This window comes from Vespa crabro, chromosome 7, assembly GCF_910589235.1.
Source record: "Vespa crabro chromosome 7, iyVesCrab1.2, whole genome shotgun sequence".
Taxonomy (NCBI): Eukaryota; Metazoa; Arthropoda; class Insecta; order Hymenoptera; family Vespidae; genus Vespa; species Vespa crabro.
In genome coordinates, this window is record NC_060961.1 from 5711809 (window position 1) to 5725310 (window position 13502).

General features: G+C 33.5%; 1 protein-coding gene across 1 annotated transcript in view; it reads right to left on the reverse strand.

The window, feature by feature from the left end:
- LOC124425424 (protein prickle-like) overlaps positions 1-13502 on the reverse strand; it is a 103669-nt gene that overhangs the window by 57904 nt on the left and 32263 nt on the right. The window lies entirely within an intron of this gene.

Genomic DNA, 13502 nt, shown 5'->3' on the forward strand with positions numbered 1-13502 from the left:
CCGAACGTTTCGCGATACATTTCGCGGAGGGAACTGAGAACCCAGCTCGCACACGTTTAAGACGTTCGACTTTACTATGACGGTTTGTGTTGGTACAAGTGATTACGGGAGTAGCTTTTACCCCTTCTCTATGGGATTCTTAATGATTCTCATCTTTCCCTCTCTCTCTCTCACTCTTTCTCTCTCTCACACACATCAGTCTAGTAGAAACTTCTACGATCATCGCGTACCATGGTTTACCGCATAATTTAGAATTATATTGGTGTCATTCAAGTTCACAAGAACCTTTGATTTCATTTCAATGTATGCTCTTCTATCAACGAACTATCGAAACGTAAGAAATTGAAACGTACGTCGATCAATCGTAATCCTAGTACCTACGTACGGATATGATCAATAGTATCGAGAAAGAGAGAGAGAAAGAGAGTAAGCATCGTTGCTCGAAGGAATCATTATAGTTGTTGAACTTGACTGTAATCGATCGCCGCAAGTCACGAAATTTCACTTTTCCATGTCGACAAAGTTAACTCAAACGTATGTATATAAAAATATACATACACGTAAATACATACCATCGTCACTTTTTTCTTTTCCCTTTCCTTCTATCAAGTTTTCTCACTTTCACTTTCCCCTTTACCCTTCTCCCTACTACTACTACTACTACTACTATTACTACTACATACTACTGTTTATGATATAGCAGCGAACTTTCGATCATTTCTCCGCTAAAGCTAAGACGAAGACCTAAACCCTTATCCAAAGTCACCTGTTCCTTCCACTATCATTACGTGGCTAGTGATGGTGTATGCAGCCAAGCAACACCCCATCCCTGTTCCTTCCCGCCTATCCACCCCCTCCTATTCCTCTACCCTTCTACCCTTCACCGAAAATGGTTTTCCAAGCACGAACACGCCCGGAGCCCATTGAAATTCACCGCGAATCTCGCTTTCCATCTCTATTCCTGTCGGAGAAGTCGAGGTAGGATGAGAGATAGAGAGATAGAGATGGAAAGAGAGAGAGAGAGAGAGAGAGAGAGTGATAAAGTGATAGAGAGAAAGAGAGAGAGAGAGAGAAAGAGAAAGAGAGAGAATTGTGCTTTGATCCAGAGAAGAAGAGCCAAACGTAGACACCCTTTGCTTACCTATATAGGTTACCTATTCGCGGCTGTTTTGCTCTCGAGGCACATCCGCCTTTGTCCGCGACGCCCTTTAATTTAGCGTTCCACTCCGAATCCTCCCTCTCGATTCTCATATATATATATATATATCTTTCTCTCTTTCTATCACTCTATCATCCTCTCTCTCTCTCTTTATCCGTCTCTCTATCTCTGCCTCTGTCTCTCTTTTCTTTCGTCTCATCTTGTCTTTTCCATCACGAATCGATTTCTACGATAGTAACTTCATCTTCTTTTTCTTCTTCTTCTTTTTGTTCTTCTTCTTCTTCTTCTTGTCGATCTTCTTCTTGATTCGCGATGCCAAAACGTTGCACGTAATATCACGAGAGATACAGGAGGTATTAATACAACCAATAAAAATGTATTATACTCTGATATATCACAAGGATAAATGATTTTCTTTCCTTTTTTTCGTTCTTTTTTTTCTTTTCATTTTTCTCTTTTTTTTCCTTTTTCTTTTTGATATTTTGTTTTTCCTTTTTTTTTTTTTAATATATACGTGTAAAAAAATCCCATAGATACTGTTTGTCATAAGTCGGGCCTTTATTTCTCAAACCAGACGTGAATGAGTTTAACGCGAGTTTGACGCGGCCGAGCTCGTTTCGACCCTTCGAAAGATATAGAGAAAGAGAAAAGGGAGTGAGGTGGGAGGCAGGGTCGAGGGAGAGAGTGGGGTTGGACTCTCGACCTCTCGAGGGAGGAAATTCTCTGCCCCTCGGCCCGTGAGAGAGCACATAGTGCGGGGTAGCCAGGAAGGGTGAAAAATTGCAGCGACTTATTAAACGGAAAACTTGGCCGTCCGGGACGGGACCGTGCTTTCTCCTCCTCCTCCTCCTCCTCCTCCTCATCCTCTCAGTCCCTCTCGGTCCTTCCCTCGCTCTTTCTCTCTCTTTCTCTCTCTCTCTCTCTCTGTATTTCTGTCCCCCACTTCGCCATATTTCTCACGCACTTTCCATGATATATCTATACCCATCGGCTAAAGAAAGTTCTGACGAGAACACGAGACTATGCCGCACTGTTATTATAACGAATGAATTATCGAGTTACTCTTTCACAGTTTCTATCTCATTCTCATTACTCGATGATCAATGGGAACGTTTAAATACACTTGTTTTCTTTTTCTATTTCTTTTTTCTATTTCTTTCCTTTTCTTTCCTTTTTCTCACCTGAAAGAAATATCATAAAAATGGCACAAGTACCTAACTAACAACAACGTGATGACCAACACGTCCTCACCGATGATTAATCATTCTCATTCGGCATTACCTTGCTTTCAAGGTGAATTCCTTTTCTGATAATTCGAACCACTCGTTAACGACGGCTATGACCGGCAAATTAGTTTTCGAATGCACCGAGACACCAGTGGAAATTCTTAAAATGGTACCTTCATTCTTTCTCTCTCTTTCTCTCTCTCTATCTCACTCTCTCTCTCTCTCTCTCTCTCTCTCTCTCTCTCTTTCTTTCTTTCTTTTGTTTTCGATAAATCAATCCATCTTCTTGCATTAATAAATTGAATTCAATCGTTCCAATATATTCCGTCGAACATTCGATCATTTTAATTGGATAAAAGAGAAGTTTGATTAATTGGATTACAAAAAAAAAAGTTGATTTTTATATTTAATGCATTTATATTAACTGTCTCTCTCTCTCTCTCTCTCTCTCTCTCTCTCTCTCTCTCTCTCTCTCTCTCTCTCTCTCTCTCTCTCTCCCTCTCGCTTTCCTTCTCTCTCCCATTCATTTTATATATTAACTATATTTAGTTAAATTTTTATTACAATCGATAACAAGTGGTTAACAAATCGATCTCTATCGAGGAAACTTGATATATTTAACGCTACTGATCTAAACGTCCCCCCCCCGCCCCCATCTGTAACTACATGTCCCGATATAATAAGATATCGATACGTAATAATTACGTAGTTATCTGGAAATAATCTTAGTATCTGCAATAAGTAAGAAAAATGTCCGATCTGGAAGGAAAGTTATAATGAAATACGTGGTTATACAAAAAAAAAGAAAATAATAAAAAAGAGAGAAAAGAAAATAAAGGAAAAATAAGAAAAAGGAATGACCAAATTAAAGGAAAAAAAATAGAGAAAGGAAAGAAAACAGAAAAGAAAATAATAAAAGCGACGAACATACGAACATACTCATCATCATCGTCGTTTATCTTAAAGGAAGTTGAAAGAACGTGACGGACGATTACGAAGTGTTAGTGAAACGAGAGCAATATGCCCTAAGAACGAAGAATCTCGTTTTATAACCAAGAAGGGTGGAGAAAGTCGAACGTTTCTCTTACGTAGCAGTACACTAGCTATCCCTCCCTGTTATACCTCTACCATCATACCTCTACCACCTTCTCCCCACCCCCCTCACCGCCTCCACCTCCCTGGCTCCCCACCACCACTTTCACAGTTTGGCGTGGCTTTCCAGATAATTCGAGACGATAAGCCCGTCACCGATGAGAGGGTTTATCGTCGGAGGGGAGCTTCGACGACAGGGTAAGACTATTCCGTAGGAAAAGATTCAAAGTAACAAAAAGAGAGAAAGAGAAAAAGAGAGAGAGAGAGAGAGAGAGAGAGAGAGAAAGAGAGAACGATAGGGTGTGGGTGTTCCTTGCGTAAGTAAAGAGCTACCTGAAAGAGGAGGATCTTCAGAGCGAGCTTTAAGCCTGCACGCTCGTAAATCGCACTCGTCCGTATCCTCATTCCTCTTGGCACCCGATTGGCTCGACCGATCGATCCGAAAACGAGCCACTATCTCTTTCTTTCTTCCTTTCTTTCTTTCTCACACACACATACACACACTCTCTCTCTCTCTTTTTCTCTCTCCTTCTCTCTCTCTCTCTCTCTTTCTCTTTAGTTTAAATTGGAAGATAAGAAAAGATGAAACCTGTGTGGGTTTATGCGTGTATGTTTGTGTATAAGCGTACGAGCGAGCCTATGAGAATAAGTCTGTAAGTTTTGTGAGAGTGTGTTCAGAAAGGATGATTGTGTCGAGAGAGGGAGAAAATTTTTATTCGATAGAATCTAAATGATATATTTTGAAAATGATCTCAACATTCATTTTCTCTCTCTCTCTCTCTCTCTCTCTCTCTCTCTCTCTCTCTCTCTTTCTTTCTCTCTCATTCGTTCGTTCGTTCATTCGTTCGTTCGTTCATTTATTCGGTCGCTCTTTCATCTAAAATTGGAAGATAAGATAAAATAAAGAAAATTTTTCTTCGATAAAACCTAAATGATATTTATACCTTGAAAATGGTATTGAAAACGTATCTCAATATTTTTTTTCTCTTTCTCTCTCTCTCTCTCTCTCTCTCTGTTTCTTATTTTCTTTTAAAGATCATTTGATTCTATCAAATGCGAGGTAATGCAGGAGATACTTAATAATTATGATCGCATTATTCACATTAGACTCGTTTTGTTGAAATTAACAGGGAGACTCGTTTTCATGTTAAAATCTAAGGATACGTGGAAACAGAACCGGTCCGGTAGGCTTGTCTCGAAGCGCATAGAAGTGAACAAAGTAGAGCTCCCTCGGTCGTTAACCGGTTACCAAACGATCGAGAAAAAACTTATGGCTCTTCGATGTCACGCCGTTCTAAAGCTTAGATTCGTTTCTATGGAAAATTTTTCTTCGCACGATTTTCTTAATAAATCTATTTCATTACGTTGATCGATTTCTCGGAACGACAAAAACAATGACACGTCTGTACACACCAATGAAACTAACAAAAAGAAAGAGAACAACGTTCCAACATTGAACATATTCATTCATGAAGTCGAAGTTGTCTGATAAGAATCAGATAATATTTATCGATGAGACAAGCTCTCTGCCTCTCTCTCTCTCTTTCTATTTTCCTTTTTTTTCGTAAATTCCTCGAACGATTTCTTATAGGAAATAAGAACGTTAAAGTCATACAATAAAGATTATTACCAAAACAGCGAGAGAGATAGAAATATATAAATAGAGAGAGAGAAAGAGAGAGAGAGAGAGAGAGAGAGAGAGAGAGAGAGAGAGAATGGAAGAGACAGTGAAGAAAGATAAATAAAGATAGATAGATAGTGAGAAAGAGATAAAGAGAGATAAAGAGAGACAAAGAAAGAGAGAGAGAGAGAGAGAGAGAAACGGATAGAAAGAAAGAGAAGGAGTAGAACTTGGTTATGAAGAAAAGACGGTATTCAAGCAGAACGATTCCTTTCCCGGAGTCAAGTTTATTCTTCGGAATGGGAGATCCTCAAGAGAAGGTACCACGATCTCCAGAGCAAGGTTCCTGGCCGGTGCTCGCAAGAGAGGCCGGTTGGTTGCCTGTCGACCGGCCACGTTTTTTGTCCGACCAGTCGTCCTCTCTCCGCACAGTTCTCTCTCTCTCTCTCTCTATCTCTCTCTTTCTCTCTTTCTTTCTTTCTCTCTCTCTCTCTCTCTCTCTCTCTCTCTTTTTCTCTCTTTCTCTTTACTTGCAGAACGTCCGTATCAAGAACCTCCAGTGTAAAACGCGAGCAATTTGATCGGCGATCCATCCTCGTACAGGGACTGTTGCTGTTGCTCCGCTGCTGTAACTGTTGGCTCTGCTGGCTTCGATCGACTTCTAGAGAGTTAACGTCGCATTCATTGGCTATCCTCCTTTCATAACAAATATACACACGAACGTGTACAAGTACACGTAGGTCAACCTATTCATAATGTTATTATACATCTATATGTATATACATACATACGTATGTATGTAAACATAGAATGTACGTATATTGATATCGAACGTCTAAATTATTCTATTATAAATTATTTCGTTGTGTCTTTATCATAATTTCTGATAATTTCTAAAATAAAAGACGACCATTAAAATCATTTTAATCGATCAATCAATGAATTTAAAAGTATTTCAATATTTGTTTTCTTATATTCTCTTACAGGTAGATATTTATTTATTTATTTCTTTTTTTTTTTTTTTTTTTGATTGAATTTGAGAGATTGTAATTTAATATAAGAATATTTGTGCTATGTATAGACTGAAGGATTACTTCTTGTTTCTCTTTTTCTTTTTTGTTTTTTCTTTTGTTACAAAATTTTTCAATCGAAATAGCAAAATTCCCCTTTAAAATTTTGATGGGATAAAGATTTTATAAAGTTTTGTTATAAAAAAAATGTGATTTAGTTGGCAAATAATTTTTGAAGTATTATATAAAATCGTTTTCAAACGTTAGAAATAAATAAAATGTAATAAATAAAAATCAAAGTACAATGTACCGGGATGCAAAAAAGTTATTACATGTTATATGCTTGATTTGAAAAAAAAAAAGGAAGAAAGAATAAAAGAAAGAAAAAAATAAAGAAAGAAAGAAAAAGAAAAGAACAGAAAAAAAAGAATAGAGAACATTATATTTTAGACTTCTTATTTTATCAAAACCACAAATGATAGTAAAGGGAAAAACTTTACGAGTCATCTTCGCATACCTTTCACTGCATCCTACATGTGTTTTTATTGCGTTTCTTTAATGCAATACTTTGTAAAAGGTCACTTCCATAATATTATATGGATATTTTCTTTGAGCACAAAAATTATTGAATTACAAATCACACATTTGTTACTAAATGCCATTATTTACGAGAGAAAAAAAAAACAGTGTTGCAATATACTTGTAGATGTTCAAATAACATAAATAACTCAGTTCAACATAGATATATAATATTATTTATTTCGAAGAATTATAATTTAGAATTAATTTAGAATTATAATTTTGTCTGTTAATCAATTATTCGATTAAAAATATTTCATTACGCTATCATCGATTAGAATATTCGTTTTACGTTAATCGACACGATTATTATTAAATAATCGTTATCAGGTTTGATAATTATCAGAGAATACTATAACACGTTTAATTACGCGTTAAAATTTATAATGTTATAATTTGTTACAATTTATTTATACTTGAAAGATTTCCTTTCATATTGTACATGACATATTCGAAAAAAAAGAATTACTTACAATTTCAAAATTTCTAATGATTTAAATAATTCACATTGATTTATTAATTAAAATTTAAATTGAAATAAAACATAATTGAATATTTCAGAAGAAAATATAAATGGAACATTTGCAAATCAATTCAAACAATTGTAATAAGAATTTATTATTAGAATTAAAATTCTTTTTGTTTTTTGTTTTTAAGTCGAATATTATATATCAAAAAATGCGGTAAATATACATAAAGAGATAATTTATATCTCGTTCTATTTAAAAATATAAGAAAATATGTTCTATTTAATAATATAAGAAAATTGATGTTTTTTTCGTATTTGTACTAATTATGAGAATATTACATACGTAACATATATATATATATATATATATATATATATATCCGGTATGTCATCGAAGTTTCTTTAAATGTGCCTAAATAATTATATTATCGTGAAATGATAAACTGAGATCAACATTAACATAAACATTTCGAAAATTATATTCTTGATAACCAATTAATTTTTATCAGAATATTTTATACTTCCAAGCAAATATTTCTTTTTTGAATATTTTTTTATAACATTGCAACACAACGAAGATATTTTAAGTTTTAGTTTTAACTAATTCATCATAAATGTCTAAGCAAATATCTCACGACTGATTGAAGTTACAAGAAATTTTAATCAGAGAAATTTGTACGGCTCTAAGTTAACAACAACAAAGTGCATGTAAATAAATTTTTTTTCTTTTTATTGTTGACCTTTTCTAATTGCGAAGGTCAACGTAGTTTTTTTTTTCTTTTTTTTTTAGATGGATACCTATAATCCTTTTTCTTTTTTCGTTTATATATTTATATAATAGCGATTACGTGCAATAGAAATCGTACAAATGAAAGATTACTTATGCATTAAAATTAATTACGATAAAGATTACTATCGTGGATGTTGTTTACGAGATAATCAAACAATCAGCATCTTGAATATTAAAGTAATTGATTTTTCATACAAGAATTTGAGAATCAATCGTTATAGTTATATGTATAATATAAAACATTTTAATATAAAATATTATTATATAAAATATTTTTAAATCAATTATATTGAACAGGATGACTGACTTAATTTATAAATAATATATTTTTATAGTATGTATTATAGTATAGCACGTATCTGTGTTAATAAATCATTAAAACTATCTCGAAAAATGTTTCAAATAAAATTTATCCTGTTTCGGAGGAAGGGAGGAGGAGAAGGAGGAGAGAAGAGGGGAAGTAAGGAGGGAGGAGGTGGACATATTGAAGAGTGGTCACAAATCTTCTCGTACGGTGGACGTGCTTCCGAGATTTCAAGGTGAACCTTTGCTTTCTTTTACTTGACCTTGAACTACCTTGAAAGATCAAAGTGTTATAGCCAATGAATTCGTCTCGGAATGAGTTATATACGCCTACCTAAATAAAAACTTATAGTTCCGCATGAAAAAAAAAAAAAAGAAGAAACACAAAAATCACCTTGAAATCTCAGAAACGCACGTGTGTGTGTGTGTGTGTGTATGTGTGAGCCGTTCACAAGTCAAATCGATTGTCTCCACTTTTTGAATTTAAAAAAAAATTTTTCTTTTTTTAAATTTTTTTAAATTGAATTGTCAAAACACTAAATGGAATTCTCACTTTTTATAATCATAATAAATTTCCCTAATTCCCGTTATTTAATATCATTAAGTAATAAAATTTTTTTTCGGCCATCGAATGAAAAATAATTTCTTTCAGTAATAAGTATTATTCTAAGGCTATTCTATCTTATTCACTTTATATATCATTAAATGAAAACTATGTACATACATACGTTTACATTAATACATTTTACAATGTTCCTACGAATTTATATTTTAAAGGGAAATTTTTAAAAATAATTTTTATTATTTCGTTATACATTCCTCCAGTTTTTCTTTTATGAAGTTAATAACGGTATTGACAGGTATATAAATTTTTCTTTTTTAATTATTTTTTTGTCGTTCTTTTTCATTAAAAAATTAATTTCGTCGCGTTATTTAATGATTAAAAAAAAAATAAATAAATAAATAAAAGGAAAAGAATAAATAAAAAGGAAAAGTATGAACTTTTTTTTAGGATTTAAAATTAATAATCTTTAACGATTTCAATTATAAAACGTTCGTAAAACGTTAATGTGTGCCACGCTGTTATATTATATCCTTTGTTTGTTGCTTCTGTTACGTAGACGTTGATCGTGAAAGCGAAGGGCAAAAGCGTTTGATGTATCAAGAAATATCCTCGTTCCTTCCTTCCTACCTTCCTTTCTATCTTTCCTCTTCCTTTCGTTTCTTTTTAACGTTTTTCTTAACCATTCCCAAGCGCACTCGCATTCGTGTTTGTGAAGCACTCGGTTAAAAAGGAGAAGCTGGATAGATATCTCGATAATCGCGAGAGATGCCTTCGCGTATCGCATTAACGACAACTCGCTTATAAGAGAGAAAGAGAGATAAAGAGAGAGAGAGATAGAGAGAGAGAGAGAGAAAGAGAATAAGAAGGAAAAAGAAAGAAAGATATATACTTGCTCACGGTAAATCATCGATGATATTAACCTTCTTACCAATCGAGTAAATTATATTACGTTCGCGCTTATTTATATGAAGAAACTGAATGATCCTTTCGAATGATCTCTCTCGTATCAATTGAAAAAATATATATAAAAAGCGAAATTACGAGAATTTATATGTAACTTCTGCATGAAACCCCATTAGTATGAGATAACAAAAACTATTTAACATGATTATGATAGAATTGTTACGATCGTAATAATGGATAATTAATTATAATCATGTTAATTGATGGAATAAGGCTTAAAAAAAATAGACTTCGATAGACGTATACACTTACACACACACACGCACGCGCGCGCGCACACACACATACACACAATAATAAATATAAAATATATAAATAAATAAATTGAATATATATTAGTATGAAATGTATAAATATTTATATGCTTCGTACAAAAGATACTATATAATTTCATTAAAATTATTTAATCAAAGCAATACTTTAATTACGTTTCAATAAGCTCTATATCTTATTAAAACCTTATCGTATCGGACTCATTGATTTATTTGATCTATTCAATCAGAAATGATTATTATATGATTAAAAGATATCGAGAGCAAGAGAGAGAGAGAGAGAAAGAGAGAGAGAGAGATAAACAGAAAAATCAGATTAAAAAAGAGACAGATTTATTAAAGGTAACCGGCCTTGATTCGTGTAGGCTCTCGTTCGATTTCATCTTCGTTATCGATAAATCGTGACACTAACAAGTCGTCGTCTTAAATCTTCGAGACGATTTTCAAAGAAATAATACGATGTAATCCACGCTTTAACGATTTCATATTACTATTTCTATTACTTCTACTATTATAACTATTATTATTATTATTATTATTATTATTATTATTATTATTATTATTATTAATATTATTCTTGGAAGATCAATAACGGCTATATTATTATACTTAAAAGTTATGACAAACTTTCTGAATAACCTCGTGTTAATATTAAAGAGGATGACGAAAGTAAAGGACTGTCGACGAAAGGAGACACAAGGAAGATGAGAAACAACGCCTCGTGAGATTTCGAAGGACCCTTTGTCCTTCGGGACTACGTTCTCTGGAAAGGAAAGAACGAAGGAAGGAAGAAAGGAAGGAAGGAAGGAAGAAAGGAAATAGGATGAAAAAGGAAAACGAAGAGGAAGAGAAAGAGAAAGAGAAAGAGAGAGAGAGAGAGAGAGAGAGAAAGAGAAAGAGAGAGAGAGAAATGAACACAGAGGTCTCTTCCTAACAAACTTATCGTCGAAGCTACGGAGTGGTGCTCACCATAGTGGAAGATATACGAATTTCGTCTGTGCCTTGCTAATACATATATATATATATATATATATATATATATATATATGTTTATGTGTATATGTATATATGTGTATATCTTTCCATTTCCTACTAATACGAAGAAGACTTTAACTATATCTGTATGTGCGTGTTTGTGTGTGTCTAAGAGAAAGAAAAAGGGACGCAGAATATTCTTCCTCGTGTCAGTGAGGAAGGAAATACGAAAGGAAGGTACCGTGGAAAACTCACTTTCCGCTTCGAGTCAGTCCGTCACCCCTCCCGTTGAAAGCTCGAGTATTTCGTCTTTCTTCGAATTTTGTGTGAGGAAAAACCAACATTAGTTCGTCTGGAATCGAAGAAAGTAAAGAAAGAAGAAATAAAAAGAGAGAGAGAGAGAGAGAGAGAGAAAGAGAGAAATTGGACGGAAGAGAACTCGAGTCACGTAATAACCACTAAAATATCTGATAAAATCTTTTTTTTACGTGCAAATAGAACACGAATAAAAAAGACATGAGATATTTCGTTTCGATAAGAAAATTGATTTATTTTTCTTATCGAATAGTAATAGACGATAAAATTACCAAAGTTAAAATATCAATCGAAATTTTGATATTGATAATGATGATTTTCAACAATTCGATTAATATTTCAATGTTATTGGATAAATAAAGGAAGGAAGATAAGGAAAAGGAATAAAGAGAACGAAAAAAAGAAATAAACAAAACTGAAAGAAAAACTAAACGAAGCAAAGAAAAGAAAGAAAGAAAGAAAGAAAGAAAGAAAGAGAGAAAAGAAGAAATAAAAAATCGACGTTCTCGAATTGAAGATAAGAGGGACGAAAAAAACGGAGAGAAGAAAATCGAGGGGCAGAGCGAGGAGTTTGTTGGTGAGGAGTGAGGGGGGAGGGGGGAGGTGAAAGAAAAAGTTTTTCTTGTCGCAGAAAAAAGGGGGGAGTGCAAAAGTAGTCGGTACTCGATCTTACCTCGCGAAAAACTACTCTTTCTACCCTTCTTCCACCACCCTCTACGTCTACCCCTTACTTACCCCCATCCCCTCCCCGTTACCTCATCCCTCGCCACGATGGTCACGCTTCGGTCGTCACCCTAAAAATTACCCGAAGTAAAAAACGAGCTAGAATCGCGACAGAGACATCTACGAGGATCGAGTCTACCAAATGGAAAGATCATTCGAAGGAAATGGCATTAGAGAAGATAGTAAAGCCTGATCACACCCTTGTTTTTCACCTCTCATAGGATTCAAATTACGCGCCCTGATTGAACGATCGATCGAACTTTCTACTGCAAATGATTGCCTTGTCCTCCGTTGTTTCTTTTTCTTTTCTTTTTTCTTTTTTTTTTTTTTTTTTTAGGAAGAAGTACGTCGTGGAGAAGGTCAATTTCGAACATTTATCGTTTCATATATTATTAACAATGTAAAAAGCTTTATTTTCTGTATTAACGATCATCTCGAAATATTCCTACTAATTTGTTTGTCTTACTTTTTGTTTTGTTTGTTATTTTTATTTTTTTTATTTTATTGTTTTTTTCTTTTATTGTTTTGTCTTTTGATTCATGAACGCGGCCACGGAAAAAAATCTTCTTTTCTTTCGTAAATTTTATGCGTTTCGTAATGAAATTGCGTAAATTTCATTTCTTTTTTTTTTTCCATCGACGATCGAAAATAAAATCTTTTCATTTTCCGTAAAACGTCACATATTCATTCGAAGTAATATGAATTCTTAATAGATCACTTTGAAAACATAAAAATATGTATATATATATATATATATTTTTTTTTTTTAATCTTAATCGTTCGCCATTCGATACGAGTGTAAATATATCATTTCTTAAATATAAAAAAAAAAAATTGAAATAAATTAAAAAAAAAAGAGAAAGGAAAACAATAGATATAAATTAATCATTATAAATGTTAGATTGCTTATCAATGATTATCTATAACTATATCTATATGAATTAATAATATCGTAAAATCATAAATGAACGATCCCAAATATAAGATAATAAATTAATAATCGGAAACATTAGGATCACTTAAATTCAATCGAACGTTCCAATTGTAAGAAGAGCGCCAAAAAAAGAACACACACACACACACACACCAAAAAAAAAAGAAAAGAAACAAAAAAGAATTATTACAATAGCAATAAAGTTATTGCGATCAATTGTCGTGCATCAATGACTTCTCTCTCGTAAATTCTCTCACGAGTAATACGAGACGAATTTCTCAAAAAGGAATGGCGTGCCGCCATTGACGGACAACCGTGTATCGTAGTTACAGATGATATCATTCTTACTGTAAACGCATAAAGTTTCTCTATTCTCTTTGGCCAATATGAAATTTCTAACTTTAATCGGGCTGCTACTGGCAAATCTTTCGTGCGTGAACAAACGTATAGGATTACGTGTAACGCGGGAACCGCATTCCTAGGTATACACGTGAAATTCGATATCG